Genomic DNA, 25,960 nt, shown 5'->3' with positions numbered 1-25,960 from the left:
TTCTTCTCTTTCTCTCTCTCTTTCATGGTTCTCTCCGGCGACCGCACGACGCAGGTCGTCGCTAGCCCTGGTCGGTCTGGTTTAGTCGCCGGCAACCCAAGCGCCGTCGAGGACCGGAAGAAAGGGGGAGGAAGAACCGTCCAGCTTTCGACCCTGGTTGCGGGCAGGTAAGAAGAGACCCTTTCCGGAAACGGAAGTACACAGCGTCGGGACGCGGATGCCTGGAATGCCCCGGACGATCCGTCGGCGTGTGGAGGTGTGATGTCCGGCCGTAGCCATTGTGCCCAGGAGGGGAACACCTAGGAACTGTCGAAGGAAACGAGTGAACGCGAGTGACTGGTGAAGGCGCTGCGCGGAGAGCCGTTTCTGGCTGCCTTCGTTCAGTGCTCGGAAAGTGTGGACGACTTGTGTGATACAGTTTTGAATTCTACTTTGAAGTTAGCGGAAGTGGTGGGCTGCTCGGTGACTACTCGCTTGGTGTTGCCTTGTGGCTGGAGCTTGTGTTCGAGTGGACTACCTGCTACGTCTGTCGGAGCTTGGGTGCGTTTTTTACCTCGCCCGTCAAGAACAATCTGGAGTCCTAGGGTAAGTTCGCGCTTTTCATCCTAAACCAAGTGTGAACGGATCCCTTTCCTTTATGCCTGCAGTTAGCGAAAAGTAAAAAAATTTTTGGTGCAGGTGTGGATGCACTGGATCCAACGTCATTTACCACAATACATTTTTATTGTTGTTACGCGAACGATGGATTGAATACTAAAGACTATATACAAAGCATATTTACAAGAACAACTGCAGCGCTGACCAGTTCAGCCGACAGCTCGAGACCCTGGAGCAGTTCGTCGTCTTCGAAGGGGCGCCCGCGCGCATTGTCCAAAAGAAACGCGCAGTATGCATGTAGCATTATCCCCTGCGGCAGAAACATCGTACCGGTGCGTCTAGGTATCGGTCTTGACAGGAGAGTAATAAGGCTTGAGGCGCGCGACATGGACAACGTCAGTGCAATGCGAGGCAGGCGAGGCACTGGCATTGACTGGGGCGATTCGACACGTAAGTGGAGTCACGGCACCCAGCACTCGAGATGGGCCTGTGTACAGAGACAATATATGAGAATTTTCAACAGGTGAATGAGGTCCCACATGGACCCTTGCGATGACGAATTGGAAAATGTTTGTTTTACTTTTCTAGACACTGCGTCCTTAGTCCTAATGCATCTGTAGAAGTATCCGCAATACGATCCCACCATAATTCTGTGGATCCGCGTATAACTTAACAGTAAACGGCATCAAATCATTGTGGTCGCAAATGAGAGAAATGAATGTCAAATTACATTTCATCTTAGAGCCGTTGTCTAGTCTCGAAATTGAAGTGCACTGCGTTGGCAAACACTTAGACGCCGATGAAGATCGATTAGCATGATTTCCTTGAACCGAAATAGGAACAATGTTAGTTGTGCTGTTCACACCTAATGCTTTTCGTTACGTAGGTTCGTTTTCAGTAATGCTAGAACCCAGTAAGTTTCCGAAGATAATCTGAAGCAAGCTAGCCCGTGCAAAGAGAATTTTGGTTTATATTCTCGAGCCCCGTATGCTGCTGTACACATTTTTACTTCAAATGTATTTTGCCAGACTCACAGCACTGGGAAAAGGTTAAGATTGTATTGACTACTATTTAATTCTGATGACAGAAATAAATGCACGTTATTTATATGTCGCTAAAACTCTTTGTAGAGCCGTTCAATAATCGGTTTCGAACACCGAATCACAAGGGCAACATTTCCGAGCTGCATTGACACTGCTCCCAGTTCATCGCTGAAGCATCGGAAAATTGTTTCAAGCAAAAGTGCAACGTGCCAAGGCCTTTCGCCAACTTTTGTTAAGCAAAGAACTTTTGTTCTCTGGACAAGAGTAGCTTTGTCAGTAACAATGTTGTAATGGTTTCGTGGCAAGTACTGGTTATAACTCTTAATAAATTCAGAATTCCACGCGAAAAGGCTCGGCGTATAGCACTAGCACACGACATCGCGTGTTTTACAAATGCGAAGCTCGACGACGCCTTCTTTCTGCACATGGCAGGCGCTGTCTATTGACTCTTGCTGATGGCTGCTAGGGATTTCCCCGCCTAACGCGTCGAAAGCGAAGCACATCGTTGCATGCGTCCGTACATATTGAGGTAACTTAGGCGCAAGTTACAAGTTACAAGTTAGCAAGTTACAATGAGGAAGAAGGACGTGACTACTTGGTTCATTCACACTCTTGTTGTTCGTCTTAATTTGAGCTCTGTCTTAACTACGAGTCTCCATCTACACTGTGCACTGAAACCAAGCCCGAATCCTTCATGTTGCTCCTACATGTTTCTCTTCCATGTGAGCCACGGGAATAGCTTGAGTTCTGCATCAAACTTTCAAACAACAAGTGTATTCTTCATAGCGTGGAGATGTTGAACGTAACGTGTCCAGCTCCCTCAAGCGAAATAAACTAAACGCGGTAGCTCCAAGACACCTACCAGTGGGCGTGGACGCTTTCGGGATACCTGCTTGATGTACACGTTGCACCACATAGATTATGCTAGGAGTCAAAGAACGGTTTCCCAGATGAAATAAATCTGGAACATGTGCTTGGTAGTTTGAGGATGTACGTACATGCATTGTAACACAGCTAATTAACTGATTAAGAACAATAAATTATGTTCATTTAGCCCTGCAAAGCCCGAGCCCATTTCCAGATCAAGGAAAATAAAGCAACTAAATCACTCTTATTTGCGGCCATCGAGAGTGCATTCGTATAAAAAATTCGTATGACACTTTCTTCGATTGAAATTTATTCAGCATAGCAGTTAGTATTTAGTAATGGGTTTGCTAACCTAGCCACCAACTGAACATACACCCTAAATAATCAAAAATGCTACCACGAGTTTCTCGTTACATTTCCCGTGCTTAACTCAGTATTTCTAGGCGTCAAACTCAGCATGACAAAAATGATACTTTGGGCCTTTTGTGCGGATAATAGATCATGTTGCTTCAATTGCACAAGCAATTCACACTTCTACACATTACAGAGCTTGGAGATCAATATAATGCATGACTTGAAGAAGTTATCTTAAAGCAGTTTCTTTTCTAGTGTTTTAAGGAAGCAGGGCACTGAAACACCTTTACAGTACCTGAACATGTCTACATGCGCTACTCGGTTGAAGACGTTTCTAGCGTGCCATGAGAGAAAAGCTCGCCTGAACAAAGCGACAAGCTTTACGGATACACTGTCGACCATTAAGTTAAATTCAGCCACGTTGTTTCACTGATGGAAGTCACCTGTGTACGCCGATTATAAATGGGAGGTTATGACATAATAAAGGAAATGTTTAACAATATGTTATAACCTTCTTTGTGTCACACCTTCTGGTGTCCGCTCGGGGATCTGATTGTTTCTTTTTTTCTTCACTCCTAAGTTTTCTTTGAGGGGATATACATAAAATGACCACATGGCAGTCTATAGAGGCTCTATATGAGAGCATTAAATGCTAGCTATAGATACTGCAAATGGGCACTAGAGTAGTTCACAACAATTACTTGGTACAAGCAGCTGATCATTCGTACGCCGCACTCACTGATAATATTTTCACTTTAAGAATTGTTTGACGAATAAGCCGGTGAACTGCTTTGTGAATATAGACCATAATTCGTTTAATACGTTTTACACCATTAGGCAATTGTCATCTCGTTTGTGTGATTTGGGGAATTTTTAGTTTTTATTAAAGCTTGACAAAAGGTAAGTGAAGCATCCGGCATGTGTGGCAAATGCTTCAGTGTTCCTTTTCGACGTCGTTGCACCACATACTCCATGTATGTTTGTGATCCCCTGGAAGCGCATTTTGCATCGAACGGGCTATTAAAGACTGCTGAATAACACTCACTTTCATATACCAAGTGGCCACACTGTTGCAGTTACGAGTGCACAAGTCTTAATCGTTTGCTTTCAGATCATGTGACATGTTTGCCTGTGGTAAAAACTGTCAGGCATTGCCAGTACTGTACACCTGTGCTATAATTCGCTACATGCCAATACGGTATGCGCTGAGCGATGAAAGCAAATTTTCAGTGCATTTCCTGTTTACGTGCATTTTTATTTTTCTTATATTCATGAGTAGGTAAGACTTTATGAATTTATCGCTTTTATTGTACACGACGCTGCTAACGCTTCCTATTCAACTAGTTAGATGGCTAGTAATTTCATTTACGCTTTGATGTTCCTTCCGGTAAAAAGCCATTTTGTTATACATGTTTTACTATAGAGGAAACACAGCACTTGTATACTTGTATACACACTTGTATACAGCATAACGTGCTTTTCCACAATATAATAGCGTGATTATATATATATATATATATATATATATATATATATATATATATATCTTTACTGCGAACAAACAAATAATTCATTAATGATGCCTTTTCGCTTGCTGTGGACGACTTTGACCCATGGTTTTCTTCGAAATGCCTTACCATCAACAGAACTACGGAGTTCTATCAATTTCTGTGGCACGTTTGAGGGTAAGTATGTGTGTGCTTCAGGCGCAACAACTTCGAAAGGGTATTCCGGAAAGTTACGCTACGCGAACCAGATAAAGGGTGCACAGAAACGCAGGGAGGTTAACAAGAGGTAGTTCCGGTTGGCTACTCTGCACGGGAGGAAGTAGGGGGATGAAAACATTGCACTTGGGGTGATGCTAATCTACGATGCATTATAACTGCGAATTTTTTCACTATGTTTACAGTACGTGAACACATTAGTGCGATGAACATAAATAACCTTGAGCAGCAAGGCGAGCAGAGAGAGAGAGAAGGAAAGGCAAGAAGAAAAAGAAAGAAGGGAGTGATATAAAGAACCTAACTATACAACGTTATGGCGCAAAAATGAGCTCCTCGGAAATACGCACTGTAAAGTTGGATTTCCAAAGGGGAATTCTGGCGCCAAATTGCTTATAGCATAAACACCATCATCATCACCCGATTTGATGTTCACTGCAGGATGAAGGCAATCCGCAATTACCCCGATTTTGCTTCGGATGACGCCAGCCTACGCTTGAAAATTTCCTAATTACATCATACCGCCTATTTCTCCGACGTCTTCGAATGCGTATCCGTTCATTTGGTGCCCATTGGGTAAATTGAATTGACCATCGGTCATCCGGCTTACGGAGGATATGATCTGTCCAAGTCCATTTCTTCCTCTTAATTCGACTAGAACATCAGCTGCCCCCGCCCCCTTGTTTTTTTGCAGCGCAGTGTCAGAAAGCAAACGCGTAATAGTTCCTCTCAGAAAAGCTCCACGCGTACAAAATTCTTGTTCCAGGAATTTTTGATGAGGTGACCACTGCTGACCACGTACGCTGTCGCTCGACACATGCACAGACAGACAGGACTGCACGTCCGCGTCTTTGGCCGAGCGGTCAGGAAAGCAGGGTCAACGTAGGCCTAATGTTATGGCACATTGGCCCTACATTGGACAAAGATGGGGACAGCATCAGTGCCATAATGGGCTACATGCGTAGCTGTAATATACAATCAGGTGAACTACGCCTTTTTCCCAGAGCATTTAACAGAAGAGATCAAACATTTTATTGGAGACTTTCTGTGAAGTGATGAATGCTTGACATGCTCAACGTAGCTCGCGGCTTACGCGAGAAGGCCACGGTGGTCTGCCGAAATTTTTCGTCCGTCTCGCTCGCCGTCTGGCCGTCCGATGCTGTCTGCTGCGAATGGACCGCGGCGGGAGGCGTGAACGAGGATGCGACCAATCGGAAAGGCCTTGGAGTGGTGCTTCCGCGGTTGGAGAGCTTTAATGGTTCTCGATGAGCTCTGATTGGCTCTCTGCCGCCCCCTGTCGGCTGGCGCGCTTTGCTCCCCTGAAGAGGGTCCCGAGTGCGACGCACGGTTGAGCACGTCGCGCTTTGCCGACAGTCTCTAAGGTTGTTCGAGGAGAAAAAACAAAATAAAGTGGCCCGGTTGCCACACGTGAATGAACTTGACTCGTAAGATGTTTATCGGATGGCTTTCAAAGACACACTAACGAGAAATAATGGGCGAAAACTATTTCAGTGAATTACTTGTGGTGAGGCAGAAAAGACGTAAGAACAAGAGACGGAGGCGAAGGCACCGTGTGATTCACGCACTAGGTCGCAGAGACAGATCACGACGTCACAGATCATGATAGTATGTGTCTGCTTACGCCAGGTTGCTACGTAGTTTCATGGGAAAAAAGGATTACGTTGTATTCTAAGGAATTGAACACTCAACCTACAAAGTTCTGATAACTTTTGCTTCACCAGTATAATCTGAACATACACACAAAATCGAAGCGAGCAAAAGGGTTACAAAGGCGGCGAACCAAGCATGCAAAAAAATGAAAGAAAGAACAATTTGACATTCATGAAGTGACACTGACATAATGGGACTGAGATGACGGCGCAAATTACACGTAAAGGGGAGATTCAATTGCTCCAGCAAGGGTCAAGGCATGGAACATTGAGGAAGACCGGAAATAAGATATGTCGATAAATGCGGGACATAAGGGGCAGAAGCGCTGTCTTTACCGAAATATAAATGCTATCTATGACTGAAAAAAAAGACTTTGACAAACAGACGACCATAAAACCATTACGAGTGGTCAGTGGAGATCTGGCAATTCACTTGCGAGAAGACCCATTTTTATTTGCCGGGAAAGAAGGCTCTGTGGTTACATCCCTGGCAATTATTGGAAGAAAAAACTTTGAAACTCGCGCTCAGTATAAGCTCAATATAGAAGCGCTGTCCCACGCCCGTACGTTGCCAGTGCATGAACATGCAAATATCCAAGAAACACGTGTTACGTTAATTAAGTTCTCGACGCGAACGCGCTCAGCCACGTTAATAAATCCTCTTCTTTTCGATCTATAGCTGCGACTGAAGCATCATCTCCCTTGCTTTTTCGGGAATAGCAGAAACCCGCTCCAGGGCACCTGTTCGCTTAGCACATTCCCTTTTCGACAGCTTCTTTCCCGCAATCGGATACCGTACATAAGGCATCGCGCTTCGGCTAATCTCCACCGGCTCTGAGCGGCACCCCTTTGACGTTCCGAGCCTCGTGGTGGAAGCGCAGATGCTAATTGCCGCGTGCAGACGAAAGAACGGACACATTCATTGAACTTTACATAGTTAATTAATTCGGTTCGCAGTAAAAAAAAACGCTAAATAGGCAGATTATGCCAAATGCAGCGGTTTCTGTTCTCGGTTCACGACCCCCGACGAACCTTGCGGATGGGAATGGTTCAAGGGCCCTCGGCGTTCTTCGTTATCGCAGGAAACAGATTGGACAGAGGGGGAGGCGCATGAAGTAGAAGAGCAAGAAAACAAGCCATGAAGTGAGGAAGAGGAGGAGGCAAGCTTAGGTGGTTACGTGTGCGTCACGTGACAATGTGGCATCATCCCCTTCGCTCGCTGCGTTGCCTCGGTCACTTTCATCGCCCTCGCAAAGGGATGGCCAAACGAGAACGGAAAGCGGCTGCCGCTGGGACGTAGATTATGGGCGTCGCCGGACCGACGTAGTGGCGGACGCGTCGCCTGTGGTCCATGTAGATAAGGAATTTATGGTAGCGCTATTTTTTCGCTTAGAGTGAGTGAGTGAGTGAGTGAGTGATTGAGTGAGTGAGTGAGTGAGTGAGTGAGTGAGTGAGTGAGTGAGTGAGTGAGTGAGTGAGTGAGTGAGTGAGTGAGTGAGTGAGTGAGTGAGTGAGTGAACGAGCCACTCTGATGACATTGGAAACGTTGACAACTGTTCTGTCGCCGCCTTCTCCACCAACAGTGGATTGTTGAGTGAGCAAAGGATGGTAATGTCATGTCGGCGTGGCCGCCAGGAACGCCACGCCGGGCACGTTGGGCACACCGGGACGACGGCCTGAAGACAGACGCAGACGAGGGTCCGAGGCCGAGAGCTATTTTATTGAAAGCGCGGCGCCTTAAACAGGCCCAGCGTCGCTATCACAGCGCCCCCTGAGGGCGTGTAAGTTTCAGTCTCGAAACCGAAATCCCGATGTAACAGTTAACCTAAGGTGATACAAAGAAAGAAGGGGTCGGACAATAAAGAACATTTAGTAACCATGCTCAAAGAACAACGTTCAATGTATAAAAGAAAAGCAGCACATAAATCAACCTGTAGCCAACACAAAACTCTGCGACATAAGAATAACACACAACGACATAGAAAGTGTCAATGCATTTCGACAAGGTCGCTTTCAATAAAGAAGGTTGTTGAAGATTTCAAGGCTGATCACTGTAATGATGCGTTATCCCATGGCCCAAGCAACTTATGTATGCTGCAGGGATGATTATCAAAAGTCATCAACGTTGCTTTCAAAGCACGTTTTTGCTGTTCATACATCATCATCAGCAGCAGCAGCAGCATCACCATCATGGCTATATGTCCGCTGCAGGATGAAGGTCTCTCCCAGCGATCTCCAATCACCCCTGTCGTACGCTAGCGCATACCGGCTTGGGCCTGCAAATTTCCTGATTTCATTACCCCACCAAATTTTATGCAGTCCTCAACTACGCTCCCCCTTCCCTTGGCATCCATTCTGTGACTTTAAAGGTCTACCGGTTATCTACCCAACGCATTACATGCCCTTGCCAGTCACATCTATTTATCATAATCTCAACTAGAATATAGGCTATCCCCTATTAGACTATCGGCATGATCATACACAGGACAGCTTAATAGAACGCATTCTGCGTTCTCCCTTAAATGGCTGCACGTGCAACAAGGAATAGCTGAACGACGTATTAGCTGCGTATAACGTGCATTAGCGTGCATTGGGTGCACATTAAAGGACCCAAGGTGGTCAAAATAAAACCGAAGTCCACCACCACGGCGTTCCTCATAATCGGATCGCGGTTCTGGCACGTCAAACCGCAGAATTTTTGGTGTTGTATAGTCCACTTCCAACCTGATCCGCCGTTCTCCTCACTCAGGCGTCCTTATGCCCTTGCCCGTGCGTGATTGGCTTAATGAGGCCACGTGGTGTTTCCACGTTCCAGCTATGACCACCAGCGCCCCCAAAAGGTTCCACAATTTTTTTTCGTGTGGGGTGGTTAACACCAATATGACATAAATAAGAATTTACTGCACCGAATAGCTTATAAACGAGTACTGCTAGCAAATACAGTACGACACCAACCAAAGGCTACCAATTTTTGTACGCCGGTTAAAAGGTTTGGATCCTTTTGGGAGCGCTGGTGGGGCTCCATGCAAAAGGAGCTTTAGAGCAGGAGAGGAGTGGGAAAGGGAGAATGGTGCTACTTAGGAAACTCATCTGGGGACCTTAACGTCGCCCTGGTATCTCAAGCAACGCGCAGGTCGCTTGGAAGTCGCTTGAGCATCAAAGATGCATCGTGTGGAAAAGAAGGCGATGGCAGAATCCAAGCCTTTCGTCGGGCTAAGACAGAAACTGAGAGGAACGGCATCGACTCGAGACCCTAGAGCAGCGCAAGTCCAGACTTTGGGTGTTACGGGGTGGTGCGAGGGGCCAGCAAAATCAAAGGACAAGCGATGGACATTCGTAAATCTACACTTCCTACTAAGGAATCTAATCATTGGTTCGGCGACGTCGTCTTCGGTTACCCGTCCAGCGCATGGCATAGAGCGTGGTTCTCGTAAAATTTACCGATCCCCATGAAAGTTCCTCTGAAGTACCACCCCCTGAGCGATACTGGCAGAAAAAAAATTATCCGCGTGAAATCTTCACGATATTCTTTCGAAATGTAATGCAGTGTATTTCGGGAAAAACTTGAGGTTCGTTTATTGCGTACAGGAAATCACCAGTTGAGAGAATCGTGGTGAATCCCACGTTATCGTGAATCCCACGTTATCACCTGAGAGATTACATCTCTCAGGTGATAACGTGAAAAGTATGTGTTCTTTGTTTTTTCTTGTAGTGTCAGTTGCTAATTTTTCACACTTCCCGTAATTTTTTTCTCTGTTCTTGTTTAATTCAGTTTAGATAGAAGCGGGGAGAAATTTATTTGCAATAAAAGAAAATGAAAATATTCTCTGCTTACCAGTGATCAGGCTGTAGTACCTGCTTCATGGCCGATCTTCTAGACTGAGTTGCGCCGTTTCTCTAAGGAAAAAGAACGAAGACAAGTATTTGCTTCGCGTATGTCACTAATGGGCAACACGCACTGTGCACTTCGTGTAGAAAGAAGCAGTTGCCTTTTCTAAATTCTTCTTCATTACATTGTAGCTGCAAATTACTCAGCCGCAACAAAAGCGACACTTCAACAAAACATCAGTGCTTGTGTTCTTGATAGGTGTCTAGCCATCAGGCTTTGCAATCAAAGTCCATGGCCGTTACTGCCCTGTGAGATTACATCCTACCTCTCGCGCTCTCCCGCGGTCCTCAGTTTCAAGCCTAAAGACAGTCTTTGTCCAACACATTCAGGAAACTAGATGATCCTCCTCTGTGTGAAGAGACTGTACTAGAACGCCGTCCCCACCGAATATCGGCTCAGAAGGCAGTGAGGGCACTTTCGTGCTTTCTGAGAACGCCTGGTTTGTAAGCGGCTTTTCCTGAAGTACTGGCCGTGCCCGTCTCTATAACCTCTGTCTCCTTTCTCTCTCTTCCCCTTCTCCATTCCCTCAACTTATGGTAGCCAACCGAACTCCTGACTGGTTAAAATCCCTACTTTCCTTATATCCCTCTCTTTCACGCTCTCTATCACTTCTCTCTCTCTCTTTACATCAAAAAGCATCAATAGGCCAAGCATCAAATGGCCCACTGAGCGAGAAAAGCGGCGGCGTCTGTAGCAGAGAAATGGAACCTAAAATCCCACTGGCTGCAACGCCACATCACGAGCGCGCCTCGACGGAGCCGAATGGGCGAAAGGGTACACCTGCTGCCGCCTTAGCGCGCCAGGTGTTGCGTGGGGGGAGAGGGCATCGCCGCAACGCCATGTCACCCTCTATCTCGCTCTCGGAAGCCAGTGCGCGGTTCGTATCTCTCTCTCTCTCTCTCTTTCTATCATCCCCGCTGTGCATAGGGGCTTTAGTGCATAGCCGCTGCGCGCGCCGGCCGGCCATGGTGGCGGCTGCTGCTACCTCGGGTCTCTCGTCGTGGCCTCCGCGATCAGCTCCCCGTTACCAACGACGCGCCGCTGGAGCTGATCGCGGAGGCCGTGCTCTCGTCGCGCAGGACGTCGGTGGTGTGCGGCGTTGGCACCGCAGGCTGCTGCTGCTTTCTGGCTCGGCAGCACGTACGCCTATGATACATTGCTCGCAGGGCAAAACTCGGAAGGCCGTTCAGCGGCGTTCAATTGCACGTTAATGCTTTCGCATTCACAGCTCACAAGAAGTGCTTAGGTGTCCTCGGATTTTTGTTAGCACTCTGTACTCGCTACTTTCCTGTTCCGACACGAAGCACAAAGAAATTGGCCATAACAAACATAACATTATGTTTTTTTTTTCTCTTCCTGTGCGTTTTGTTTGCGTTAGGCTTCGCAATTTCACATCCGTGATCAAGGCCAACCCTACGCGTAGCCGTTTGTCAGGCTGACACACTCATACCATTCGTGACTTGCAAGTACAGGGAACGCAGCGTTGTTGAAGGGAAACGCCCGCAGGGTAGATGGCCATTGCTGTTGGGGACAAGATAAGCCTTAAAGCTTGCAAATTTTTTGAGACCGCAGTGCTACCGGCGTCGTGGTTGGTAGGGGCGAGCGATTTGGTGTTAAATTCAATGGGTTCAAGGTTAGAGAAACTGGCGAAGTGTGTTCGTGTTCTAAAGGTGGGTTTCTACTCTACAGTTGCAAATATTTGTAGAGAACTGGGCACTTGGTGCATATTTTTCCGTTTGATTGTGATAGAAATTATACAGTTGCTCGAGGCGCATTGCCACCACTGGCGGCTCCGTAGTGCTGCCACGCTATCGAGTCCGCATGCGCTGCTCGCACGTGGTGTGTTGATGCTCTCCAGAGACTCGAAGTGCCTCCTGTTGTAAAAACTGACGAAGTGGACGTAACCTTTAACGCTACTCTTAATATCCTCGGTGTCTAAGCCATGGAACGTATTCTGTAAGTGTCCACCTAGGGGACACGTCCATTTTGTCTGCTGCAGAAGTGCTGATTGGCTGGGGCGCCGGTCTCCTTCTGACCGCTGCCCCAACCTATCCAATAAGAACTTCAGCTGCAGACGCCATAGACATGCCCACTAGGTGGTCACTCACTGAATACCGCCCCCCTTCCCCCAGTACAGCCTAATTGCCTCCTGCGGCTGGCATAAGAGTTGCGCGGACGCATACCATAAGCACACTATGGACGGTGACAGCCTAAGCCAGATGGTGACAGCCTAAGCCATAATACCGCCCGTCCTGTCATCTTTCCTGTCCGTGTGAGTCCTGCGCTATGACCTCAAATAATGCAACGAAACAACTATAGCCCAAAATTTGCACTCCAAGTAGGAATTACAAGGTTTATGTGCGCTGTCCATCTCGAACACATTGCGCGCTCAATGCTCTAGCCAATTAGCTTCACTTATTACCCTGACGTCAAGAGGTTTGCATTCCTAAAATAACTGTTTTCTTCCTGCGAAGCGGTCCATGTGTCACTGGTTTCATGATGAAGCCTGAACGTCAAGTGCGACCTTTATGGGCTATCTTTATGGGTGACTTCTCAGTCATAGCTCACATTTAACTTGAAACAATTAGCTTTTACTGTATAATTTGCCTAGCGTTTACCTTAGCAGAGCAAAATCATTAAGCTGTGAGCGGGGCCCAGCAGGCTTGGCTCCCTTTCAGCGGTGAAGGGCCGGTCCATTGCGCTTCTTCTGGAAGGAGTTTGTAATTCTTTCGTTGTCACCGACTTATAGATTTATTGCTGAGCATTTGTGGGTGTATGCACTTTTCTGAAGCGAAGAGAACATAAACATCCTGGTAGTAGCGCTGTCTAATACGTCACTGTGCGCAGGCTAAGGCCGGCGATTTCCCGTCCGCCTCATTCGATGCACCGCTCAGGTGGGGCGCCTGCAACGTCATTGGTGGCGCTCCTCTTCAAGCTAGCGTTATGGGACGCCTGGTAGCTGCCAGGGCGTTGTTCCTTCTGCGCAGCAGCGTTTGCCTCGCTCGCTGCGACATCCACCGTTCGAGGAATTGAAGCGCAGCTCTGAAACTTGCTATCATCGTCAGCGTCACGCCATTCGGGCGCAGCCGTCAGTTCTTTCCTTTTGTCTTTTTTTTTACTGCCATCAAGGTTTGGCGCATGTCTTTATCCTACACAGGCTGCTCCTCATTTCTAGTGCAATGCATTGTTCTTTCAGTGTTTATCGCTACAATGCTAGGAACAATGGCGTACGCTCGGTCGAGTGCTTGTAAACTATGCCACAGGGGGCGCTACAGGCGCCTGCTGAGAAGATGGGTATGCAGAAGTTGTGATGGATACGCCGGCGTTAGTCATGCGTAATTGCTTTCACCCGGCAAATTGTTTGCCTTATACTTGTAACGCTGAGCACTAATCGTACAACCATCTTCTCTAACTCTAAGCGAGCCTAGAAGTAAACCTCGATTGGTCTAATGGCTACTAATGCACCAGTGGTAGAGGAACTCATTACGATAATTCGGTTATTCTCTCCCACTCTTTCTGTCGCAGCTGTTTCCATTTCGACTTAGAGGTAAAGTAAGCAATCTAGATGCTCGATTGCGGTCACGTTTAGGCCGCCGTGTTGCAATACCGTTGCGCTCATTACTCCCACAGTGAAAGGAGCAGTGTTGCGCCCTTTTAAGCGTCTGGCTCCGCGCTGATCGCGACGCCCACATGGGATATCTTCTCGGTTGCAGCGTGCATACTAATCGCCTGCGCGGTGGTGACTTACAGTTGAGTGCAGTGGCATGCAATGCCACTGCTCGCCTTAATCTACTCTATCTTTTTTTCAAACGCATTGATATCGTGTTTTAGCTCAGCTTTTCTTGGCCAAGTTTATCTTTGCGCTGCGTGAAATGGATAATCGGCTAATCTATAGCTTAACCGAGTGGTTTTCCACTCACGTTTCTTCAGCACGTATTGTTTTTTTTTCCCAAGCACTCCAAGCATCGCCAAATATTGAACTGCCGATTTGATAAAGAGGAACTCAGTTCGCTCGATCTCACACGTTCGATTCAGAGTGAGATAAGAAGTCAGAGAGAGGTAAACTTTTATCAATAACAAGCAAGGGAAACTGCGAAGTTCCGTTCGTATTCTTTATAATTGTTATAGTCTGCCTGCTAGAAGACGACAACGTTGTCAGGTTGAAACAACTCAAACTTCTGAACTATGCTTCCATTGCCTTTTACACTTGGAATGATTCTTCGCAGGCGTAAAGGAGCCATTCCGAACGTGCTTGCACTGCATTGTCATCGAAACTGTAATATGAGCTGCTTTAACATGAACTGCTTTGCTGTCTGTGAAACTCATTTCTGTTTTCGACAACTGCTCGTTTAAGTGTTCGCGGTTTTCAAACCTATGTTAAAGGAGCATCGACAAGGTCACCTTCCTCACTTCCCTGAATTGCGACATTATCCTCCTCAGACTCGAAAACACCTCAGCGACATAGTCGTTTTTTTAATATTACCGACCGATATGTTAATAGCGTAACAGAAGGAACACGCTGGTTAATTAAGTACCTCAGTGAAGTGCAAAAATCATCATTACTATGTACGTGAAGAAAGTAACCGTCTCCCCGTGTTTCTTGTCGTAATAAAAAAACGCATTTGTTGGCGTAACGACGCATAGGTAGAAGTATAACGTCGCGTGGGAGGTTGGCATGTAGGTGCTGCATCCTGCGTTTTCATGTCAACTCGTGGTATGCAAAACGCGCTTCGCGGTTTTTTTTTCTCTCGTCTATGGCAACAGTGTGATGTAGACCAAGGTAATTTTGACGAAAGCTGACGTTAAGAACATGCCTAAACCGCTTCCGTGGAGTTCTGCATGCCTCCCACTTTACATCCGGGACGAATATCTTGACGTAATGGTTTCCGAGTTAACATCGAAAAGGGTGGAAGGCAATCTGCATTAATGTGTACAAGCCGTCCCGCGAGAATCCGGGAGGTTATAATCTTGGCCATTATTCGTACCTGGCACAAGAAAGGAGCTCGTATAGGTATACTGCTACAATTCCAGTCCACCAAACGAGGTCTATTCACAGCACACACAGGATGAGCTTCTTAGCGTGTGTGAGACACAGGAAGAGAGCAGGGAAAGGAAAGGCAGTCAGGCCAACCAGACGGGTGTTCGGTTTGCTAACCTACACTGGGGGTAAGAGAAAGGTGGCATAGATAGAGTGTGAAGTGTGTAGTGTGACGGGTAGGCATGTTGGCATCCCTTGGCGCTCTGCTCGAGTAGTTTAACTCTCGCCAGAGAGGACATCGGGCGTGGTATTAGCATCCGGCATGGCGCTCTTTGGTCATACCTGGCCCTTGCGCCGCTGAACACCCCACATTCATTCAGAGGACATCCGGCGTTCGCCAAGCAGCCGCTCATTGTTTGAGACCCACGTCTCTCGGCAGACACTGAAGACGAATGTTTGGCGCCCGTCTCCTTCGTACAACATCCGAGCCGTCATTGTGTGGCACGATACGCGGATGGCAGGAAAATAAATCATTCGTGCCCGAGAGCAGCTCTATGAGCGGTTTCTCTGGACGCGGGCGTGCGTTCCAGTGGGAAGCTTCTTCTACTGGCGGGATGTCCTCGCAATACCAATTCCGCCCTTTTCTGCCGCTTATCCCGAAAAGTAGTTAACGGCCTCTAAGTAATGGAGGATGCTACTCTACGAGGTCTGAGTGAAACTATAGCAAAAAAATGAAAGAAAGGAAGAATATCTCTGCAGGTAGATTTATCAAGTTCGACAGCACAGAAATCTGGAACTGGGCAACACGGCGGGAAAGCAAACGGCACGATGGTTCAGATAAGATGACGGGCAGATGAAGTTGCTAGTGCAAGCTTGCCTGTCAGTGCCCGACAAAGAGAGCAGAGCTCATTCTAATGGAGTTATTTGCCACTAGCTCACTGCGAGAGGACAAGATCACTGATTTAACAGCAAGCAGTACAGTGACTGAATATTCTTCGTAAGACGACAAAATGGAGTTGGAATTTATCTCTCAATCTTATGTAGGTTATAATTAATAATGAATACGTGTCAATAGTGTGCTATCATTACAAACTATCTTTGTTTATTTTTCCTTCAGTAAGCATTTTCTTTACGTTATTAGAATCTTAACTTTGAATTCGCTCTTCTCTTTCATTTTCGTTCCAACGATAGCTTATATTGGTTGCATTGGCCCGAAACCAGCCTGCTGCATTTCTAAGGGCCCAGTCGTTTTGGCAAAATATAGCTTATAACCTCTGGAAATATACTGGTCATTAATTCAGTCAATGAGCTACACAAAAAAAAGCACACTGTTACGATCCTTAGGTTTTCAGCACGCTTAAGAGACGGCCGAGGACCTCTCAAGAGGAACCCTCTATGCCTCTCGAAACAACCGTTGCTCTACCGAACCAGAAAATCATGCGATAATGACTATGACGATCGGCAAGGGCAGCGCGGTGGCACGGTGGTCAGGATGTCGCAGACCGAGTATCGAATCCAGGTTTCTCCCACATGCAGTTTTCTATTGTAAGTGACATTTCTCAACATGACGATGATGATGGCGTTAGGTGCGCCAAACTTCAATAAAGGTAAATTAATTACCCTTAATTGAACTTTCTTCAGGTACCTAAAGGTACTTAAAGGTGCGTCTATGTTGGGGCAGTTTCGTTGACCACCGGTGTTCCCCCGCTTGGCAGAGTGTCGCAACCTGAGATTTACTATGCAAATCTGTTGTGTACGTTATGAAATAGCTATTGGAAAGTGCGCAGCCATATGAGGTGCGGATGAAGTTTGCGGGATATTGAACACGATTATAACACCATTTGCAGGCTTTGCATTCCTTCCTTAGCTATACTGTGACAGTGCGACGGCTTTCTGTCCTCCCACTTCGATCAGAATTTTCCCTTACTACTTTCTCTTTATCGCAAAAGCAAGAGATCAGCGGCGAAATCAGCTTTTGTTTAGTCTCATCTCAATCTGTGGGCGAAGTTGTAGCGGCGTTTCTTTTTTCGTTACTTCTTTATTGAGCCGTCTATTTTGACGCGCCTAGGTGTAACAACAGACGCAACAACTGAGCCCATTCTGTCAGACATTTAGAGCATGCGTCCGGCGATAAATGTGAAAGCATCAGGCTTGACCAAGGTGTTAGGTATTGAGGACAGCACGGGAGACATAATAGACACTGCTGGTGGAGAATAGCAAGAGAATGTTGGCTGCGCAAAGCCTATGGGGTAACACGCAATGTAGTGAACGTTCTACGGTGGATAATGCTGCTCAGAGCATAAAATATATTGACTCGCGTATAAATTGCATGGTCCAAAATAGCGCGACGGCATTTCGGACCCTACGGGATCGTCCAGCCTATTGGCGCAGTGGGATATTACCCCTGTCACACGAGCAAGCATAAGTGCACTTTGAGCAAGCGCACGTCGCCGCTAGTTTTATTCGCAGGCCGCCACACGGGGATGCTTTGTGACATTTACTGCAGAGCGCCCTCGCCCAAAGAGTGCGTTCGTTGAACCCCTTTCGCGGCGAAGTGTGTAGCCTCGTTAGCAGTGAGTGAAAAACAAAAACCAATATTGAAGCCAGAGTCAGGAGTAATCTTTAATAACAGTTTTCTTGATTGTTAACGTTACAAGTTAATAAAGTGTGCCACACTGCAAAAAAGAAAAACAAACAAAGCAAAAAACTATTCTCGCTCTCGGGCTGTTAACGGCGTCGCCGAGCAATGGCCGCACAGTTGTTTGGAGGAAAGTGTCGTCTGGACTGGCACCGGTCAAGCCACCATCGCTGCCATCGCTTGTCTGTACAAAATGGGCACGAGTCCTCGAAAAAAGCAACGTGGTCGGAGGAAGAAACCCAGACGCTCGTACGACTCTGGGAAGAGTACCTTGGCTTCCTAAGCTGTTTTCGTGCTCGCATTTTTTAAGTTAACAAATTGATATTCTTTTCCTTCCGACTCCCGATCGCCATCGTCACCAATTTGAAAGAACACTTTTCTTTCTCGTGTACCAGCGCCACCAAGACACTCAGCGCGCTGATGTGTGCTTGCTCAAAGTGCACTTTAGTTTGGCCGTGCGACAGGGTTATATGTAAGGATAGGCCAGATGGCATTACGCAATCACAGCGTCGCCGCTCATGACCTAAAGAGTCCATGTGGCGCGCCTTGAGCCGTTCTGCCTGCGCTAACTTTTGAACTTTCGTATACATATTCTTTCGATTTCGATATCGTATTCTATTCGCAGTAGCGGAACGATGCTTGTTAAAGATGGTCATTGCCACGCGAAATTGTTTATGCTTTTGGCTGTAGTTACTCACGAGCGAATATTTGTTGCAATGTTGTCGCTCTGCACAAGATGCACCTTTCTGTATCGCAAGTTTCTCGAATCGGCTGGTGCTATCGCTTGTCTGTTGTCACCGCACTCTTCGTAATCAGATGGTATTTGTGACACGAATTGTGTAGTAATTTCTAAAGGCACGCGGGCACCAGCGATTACGCTGGAACGTTCGACGAGTCATGTATAAAAGCCGATGCGCTCGATCCTCAGATAAGATTTCGACGATCGCCGAATGTGCTCGCCGCTTTCGTTGTGCTTGTGCGTTACTTGTTTTGCTGGACACAAGTTCGCCCGATAAAGAGTTTCGTGACTCGCAGTTTTTGCTACCTTGTGCTTCACCGTCACTACAACGTGACAATATTTGAAGATTGAAGCGCGCCATAATGCTTTCAAGAACGAATGTGCCACCAGCTCATTCAAACGGAATGCTTGTATCATCATCATCATCATCATCATCATCATCACCATCATCATCACCATCATCATCATCACTGCCAACGCGTCGGCGATGCGGAATGCTCCTAAAGCTTCCTCGAAGGCGTTTATGTAGTACCTAGGGCTGTAGCCATTATACGTGCAAAAAACGCAAGCAGCCGAAACTCAATACCAAAGCTGTCTAATGTTCATTAGTGTGGAGATGCTTTGCTGCCACGTATGAGGACCGCAGCGCCACTTACATTTTCTCGCTTACCTTGTCTACAAGCGTGTCAGTTTCCACTCGAAAGCACATTTGACCCTCCGCCGCTGCACACCGTATCCTGCAATCTCTCCCTATCTTTGAGTGAGGAGTAATTGCCAAGCCCATTGACTTCACTGCCAATCGCAAGGAAGGAAGGAAAAAGTAGAGAAGGAAAGGCAGGGAGGTTAACCAGTTTAGCGTAACCGGCTTGCTACCCTACACATGGGAGAGGGATGGGTGCGATGAAAGATGGGGAAGGGGGAGAGAGAGAGAGAGCACATAGCACAGCACACAAACATCGTCCGGTAGAGTCTATCAATCTGGCATTGTACGTGATAACACTGTCAGAGCCGCTTGTCCAATCCCGTCTCTTTCAAAAACTGAAGTAGTCCCTTTGTCGCCTTCACCTGCGATGTCTTCTGTCGGCGTGTTACTCAATAGAGCTTAAACCATTGCGCCTATGTCGGGTCTTCCTTCAGCACAGAATAGCTCGCTATAGGTACATACCTCAGGCCGACCTTTGTGCATTTCGTATCAGTGATCTATCTATCTATCTATCTATCTATCTATCTATCTATCTATCTATCTATCTATCTATCTATCTATCTATCTATCTATCTATCTATCTATCTATCTATCTATCTATCTATCTATCTATCTATCTATCTCACGCTTTCGTTAAGAACGTACGACTTTAAAACGATTAATTGGACAGGTCCGTAAGTACATTTTGCCGAAACTTCGCTTGTCTTGCTGTGCTTAATCCATCCAGTACTTCCAATCAACTTTTGCTCGGCTTCGGATGTTTTTGTTGGTCTAAGTGAACCTCAGGTTTTGTATCGAAATGCCTCAAGTATCGGAAAACTTAGCACGAACCATCATATTGCCGCAGTTACGATATTATTAATATTCTCAATTTATTGCACTACTACCCCGCTCAGAACCATCACATATCAGCGCGAAGCGCTCCACCTGCATCTACAGTAAAGGAGTAATAAAGGTGTAATCACATGGGACGTATTTCAGACGTATTTTCGGCACATAATCGTACCACGTCAGCAAGCCCTTTGTACAATCAGCGCACCCACCACGGCAAAAATGTTTCAAACGGCTACACGCCTGGAACGAATTTCGGCCAAAAAAGAAAGTAGTACAGTCGTAGCGCGGTGTAAAATGTACGGTACCATGTCGGCTGACGCCATTTCCGAAAGTATGTCAAAATTTATTTCAATATGTCGTTGGCATAAAATCCGTTTGCAAAAACTCAATTACCATCGTTGAAAAGTGGGCTTCTCCTCAAAAAGCTTCTTACAAAGGAGAAGCGAGCTTTACAGGCTAATTCTAGTGAGCTACAGCCATGCGTGCCGGAATTCGGGCAGCTTCTCTGGGCTACTTCGGGAGGAGCACTGACATGAAATCTTCACCGTATCGTTTTATTTGATTTTTCTTTTTTACGTTATGTGAGTGCTTTAAACCTCGAAACCACATAAAGAAATTCTTTATTTTATTAGCTTTATTAGCGAACTGCGTGGTTTTGGTTTCGTCTCCCAAACGGTGCGTGTGTTGTGACGTCTGACGTAGAGTGTGGCCGCGCTTGTACGAAACATCGTGACGTCATAGCGCTCGATACGGCTCGGTTGGTCGTTTGCTATGCTGCGACACCAGCTGGTGCAGCCAGTGATAGTGTGTGCTGGAGTGACCACAAAAACGTCGCGACGTGATCCAGCGTGACCACTTTCTGTGTCGCTTGTTGCGCCATGACATTAATGATATCACCAAATAGGCCCATTTCAGGGTTTCCCGTTCCTAAAAGACGATTGCTATTTCTTCCTTGAGTTTTTGTGGGTTCGCGGAACAAATCTGACATATTTTAATTACATTTGCAATGTTGTTCGAGTGCGGCGAAAGAAATACGAATGTGTACAAATTCGTTTTTACACCTTCTGCACGAGGACAGAAAAAAAAACAATTATTTTTCACCGTCACCAACAAAAGCACTCACTTAAGCACATGTATATAGTAACTGAAAACATGAAACACAGTTCTTACTACTGACGCATCAGAGTCCTAATAACTGACAAAAATTTGATGGCTCAAAGTAAATACATAAAAAATCACCGATATGCTATTGGTTAAGTAAAGAAGACGTCTTCAGTGCACCTTTCCATTCAATGCAGTAAATAATCTCGTTGACCAGTCACGTACGGACGAAGAGCCTGGGGACGATGATGAAAGTCCTGGACACTGCAGCAACGCTTGGATGTAAATACCGACGAAAAAAAATGTAGTACAAATTCTTTTCTAACAACGACTGATTGTAAGGAGAGCACAGCTCCTGACCGAGTGAGCTGGAGGAAGCAGCAAAACGTTTCAACGGTCCTATCCAGCGTGACCACTTTCTGAGTCACTTACTGCGCCATGACATTTAAAAAAATGTCCAAAATAGGCCAATTTCAGGGTTTCCCGCTCATAAAAACGGTTACTATTTCTTTCTTGAGTTTCCTGGCGCAGTTTTTCCTTTAACTTCAAGACGACTGAGTTGCGTGAGGGTGAACCATCTCAAATAATTACTTCTTCTATGAACCAATTCCAAAGGGAAAGTTTATTGGGTCTTGTATAATATTTGCACCCCTACATGCTCCTAATTCTTTCCGACGCTTCATCAATGTACGAATTCTGCGCGTTAAGGTTCATCATGGAACAGTGTAAAAAAACGGGGGAATAGGGTTTAGCCACATGATCTTCTTGTCAATATAAGTGTGCACCTTCTCGCTGTCATTCTCTTCGGCAGTCACCATGCTAACTGTAGGCCTCTCTTCCTTCTCCCCACTTTCTATCTCCTTTCCCACACACCTCTTGGTTTTACATCACTCCGCACGCCGATCCAAAAGGACTCTTCCGTGATCCTCTCTAACGAGTTCCTTATTCCCTGATGACCTGCCATTACAATGTGACGCCCTATCTTTAGTACTGTGCCCTTCAGCTCTTCTGGGACCATCAATTGTTGTACTTCCCTACCTGAACTAAACACACACCTTCGGTACAAGAGGTTGTTCCTCTTTACAATTCCACTAATATCCGACTCTTTTTCCTTCTCAATTTCTCCTATCTTCAGTTCACATATTTGTATAGACTTTTCTTTAGCCTGCAATTCTTTAAATTCTGCTGCTGTTATATTTAATACCATAATCGCTGTAACCTGCAGTGCCGTCCAAGGATGGGGGCCCTTAATTATTGCTCGTGTTTGTACCACAGCCGCTACGTATGCTTCGAAGTCCCCCTCTTTCTCCGCTTCTGTATGTTCATTCTATTCCGCGTCCTTCCCTGCCCCCCTCCAACTTGTGACTGGGTGGTCTGCCTTCCTCACCCCAGGTGCAGTGCTCAGCGATTGAAACGTGATGCTCGGAGAGTATGGCGGCCGGTGATTCTTGCGCCACCGGCGCTGGGTGATCGCTGAGGGTGCCCAATTGCGTCGCGATGTATCAAAATGACTCTCGTTTTCATGTGACAAAAAAGATCATCAGCTCAATGTACCGAGAGTCCTAACGGTGGCGCGAAAAGTGCCGGCCGCCATGCTGTCTGAGTATCGCGTTTCAATCGCTGAGCGCTGTACATTTCCTACAATCAATTCATAAAGAGGGTCCTCCACACATCTTCTCATAACCAGCCCTGCATAAAAGGACGTCGATACTTGGATTCGAGCCTCTGGCAGATATTTAATGTTAGTTTTGTCCCATTAGTTTCCTGGGACAAACCTGTCTCAATCTAGGAGAGGGTTTGTCGGATGACACCGACGTTGGTGTACCAACGCCATCGCGGGGACACGCATTAATCTAAGCAAGCACTCAACTCAAGGATTTCATTTTCCCGTTTGTACTGTTCGCATGCACAGTCGTGCTTTTAGCGCGCTCGTTCATGCTGTTTATCCTGCTCCTGCTGAGCCTTCTTGAAAAACGCCACCATCTCCTTCTTTAATAAGTTTAGGTACTTAGCTACTGCCGCTAAATATTCCCACTTCATCTCTGCAACTCCTGATAATCGGTGACTGGGCTTATGAAATCCTGGCAGGCTCGCCAATGTTGTCGCCGATTTCGGGGGCGTGCATTCAGGCGATGGAAATGAGGGACGTAGGACGGCACCACCGACATGACTTAATCACGCGGAAAAATCCCCAGGAGAAAACAAAAACTAACTACACTGGATAAACATGAAAATATTTGAAAACCCTGCAACATGCTCTAAACAAACCGCAAACAAAGCTAACGATTAAGTGTGCCAATCTCTTTGCCGACCACCTTAATTCTGGTGCTCGGTTCTCACAGCAGTCTGACCACCCTAGTCTCCCAGGCTGCGTCGCTGCAGGAAGGGAATCTTGTGTTGCCTCAATGTCCGGGCTGGGTCGCATATCGTCCTTGGTCGGTACCGTCGGCGATCCTGTAGATGCCGTCACCTGTCTATCAGCTGGACAATCCGTCTGTCTCTGATGCCTGTGTCTCGGTTGTCGTTGATGGCGTGGTAGCGAGGCCTAGCAGGCTAGGCCTAGCGACGGGTTCGGCAGCCGCTTCCGTCCAGCTCCTTGCTCAAGTGACGACGAGGTGCCACAGGGACTATATTACGTGGCGTTGCTGGCTTGCTTCAGAAGGGGGATCGCTGCTGGAGTGCCCAGAACTACCGTAAAGGGGGGGGGGGGGGCTGCAGCAAGTCCGAGGTCCACGGTTACGGCTTGTAATACCAGCTTCACGGCCTCTGGAACCGTACACCCGCTGCTCCCATCGCCAGTACGGTGCTGGCGAGACAACCTTTTCCAGCCAAAGCCGCGCAGACAATGCCAGCTCAGCGCTGCTGTTCTACCGGTCACGGCTCGGGTAATTCTCCTCAAACCTCTGGAACTTTCTCCTCAGGCGCTCGTACCGTTTCAAATGCTTTCCTTTCGTCCTAGTCTTCGTCGTTTCGCGCCGCATGCCTCTTACAGATGACAATCATCAACATCATCGTATCGTGCCATGGGTCTATGGACGTGATATGTGCGCCGCGTAGTCTGGATACCTGTGGTTACTCTTTGGTACACGTTATGGCACCTCCTGGCAAGGTACGAACCACTGTTGAAGAAGCGGATCGTAGAACTACGCGCGCGGCTGCAACCAGGGAACATCGGACTCAGCAGACCGCTCTTTAGTTAGAGAGCAGGGCAAGCCGCAGCGCAAGCCACAGCTTGCCGTCGAAGCCGGGCGGACAGTTCAGATCCTTCTCGTGAAAGCGACGCGAAGGGACTTCGCCGCGAAGACCCTGTAGTGCGTGGTGCCGAAAATGGAGCTCCTATGGAGCTACTCCTCCAGCTTACGCTGTGACTATGCTGCGTGTACCACGCAGGCCTGTGACTTTTTTCACGCTTCTTTAGAATTAGAGAGAAATTCTATGCGTTGTCGAAGCTCTTTTGGAACCTTCCACTACTGCAGCCCCCACACCTCACTGTGCAAGCCCCACATTTCATAAGTTTTCTTCTAAGCTCAAAGGTCCTCATTTCAGTGCCGCTAGTTCAGACATGTAGTTATTCATAACAGAAAGGGCGAAGCGCAATACGATTTTCGTAGAATACGAAGGTCCATGGTTAACGACAAACTCCTCCGGCCAGTAGCGTGTTTCTTTCTTTCTTATTAGTGGAGATGAAATGATACCTATCAAACGTGGATGCGGAAAATTGACACCATTCGTTTTTTTTTGTTCGAGCATACATAATGCTTCCAGAGGAGTGTACTGATTAATATCGTATAGCATGTTAATCAGTCGTTCGTAAAGCAATCTTTGGATTTCAACCACTCTGTTTTCCGTTAACTCACCCACGTTCTTCTAGTTCCGCGGCGTACATGGGTTACCACGTCGTGTGGTCCTAGTCAAAAGTGAAAGGGTTCGCGAGATTGAATTGGCTGGCCTCCTCGTTTCAAAACACCCGCTTAAAATAGGCAAGATATAAGCAGCAGATCAATGCGACCGTCACCGTTGACACAGGAGACGTCAATAGGATCACGTGCGTCGTATCGAACGTTCTGCATGTGAACTTTACCGCACTTCAGTTGCTCCTGCAGTTGCCTAGGAACCGCTCAATTTTTTTCTCGAATGATGCTGATGAATTTCAATATCGTGCGAGCGTTAGGAGTATCTCAACAATGGATGGGGTGTGGACAAGCCTGTGGTGAGTAAAAAATCTATTTAAGTTATGCTGTGGGAGAGCTCGAACGTTTTGTGTGCGAAAATGTTGTTGCGCTCAAAAAAGCATTATTTTAATCTATAGATTGGTAGGTCGCGGAACAGTGAATACGAGGGTGAATCAGAAAGTCTTTGCCCCTATATATTATTAGCCGAAATAAGGTATATATATAGGTAATGACAAATGCACAAGATATTCTACGTACCTTACGCTATTTTTCCACATAGTCTCCACAGCGGTTCAGACATTTGTCCAACCGCAACACAAAAGTTGAGATGCCTCTGTGCCATGTCGCCAGTCAGTGACGCACGCGGCCTCCCCGAACGCTCATTGTCATGCAAGTCTTCACAGTCTTTTGCGAACTTGCAACACCACCACCTGACGCTTCTGAAAGCGAGACACCTTTCTCTCTGCGTGGGCTGCCTTTCCCTGTGGATTTCTATCAACGTTCGTCCCTTGCTCCATAGAAAACTGATCACACTTCGTTTATAGTACGCCGTGGACGTGTGAAGCACAACCGCCATCTTTAACAACTGACAGCAGCGCCGTGCCGGGGAGCTACCAGCAGATAAGACCGGGCCGGTCCAAGAAAGGTCCACCG

General features: G+C 46.9%; 1 protein-coding gene across 1 annotated transcript in view; it reads left to right on the top strand.

The window, feature by feature from the left end:
- Positions 1–25,960, top strand: part of LOC142564646 (excitatory amino acid transporter-like) — a 252,090-nt gene that overhangs the window by 61,064 nt on the left and 165,066 nt on the right. Inside the window, exon 2 of the mRNA XM_075675723.1 lies at positions 55–585. The gene's annotated coding sequence lies outside the window, so the exon portion shown is untranslated. The remainder of the gene's footprint in view (positions 1–54; positions 586–25,960) is intronic.

Source organism: Dermacentor variabilis, chromosome 11 (assembly GCF_050947875.1).
Source record: "Dermacentor variabilis isolate Ectoservices chromosome 11, ASM5094787v1, whole genome shotgun sequence".
Lineage (NCBI taxonomy): Eukaryota > Metazoa > Arthropoda > Arachnida > Ixodida > Ixodidae > Dermacentor > Dermacentor variabilis.
Note: the sequence above shows the minus strand (reverse complement) of the source record. Positions and strands in the feature narration are given on the sequence as shown.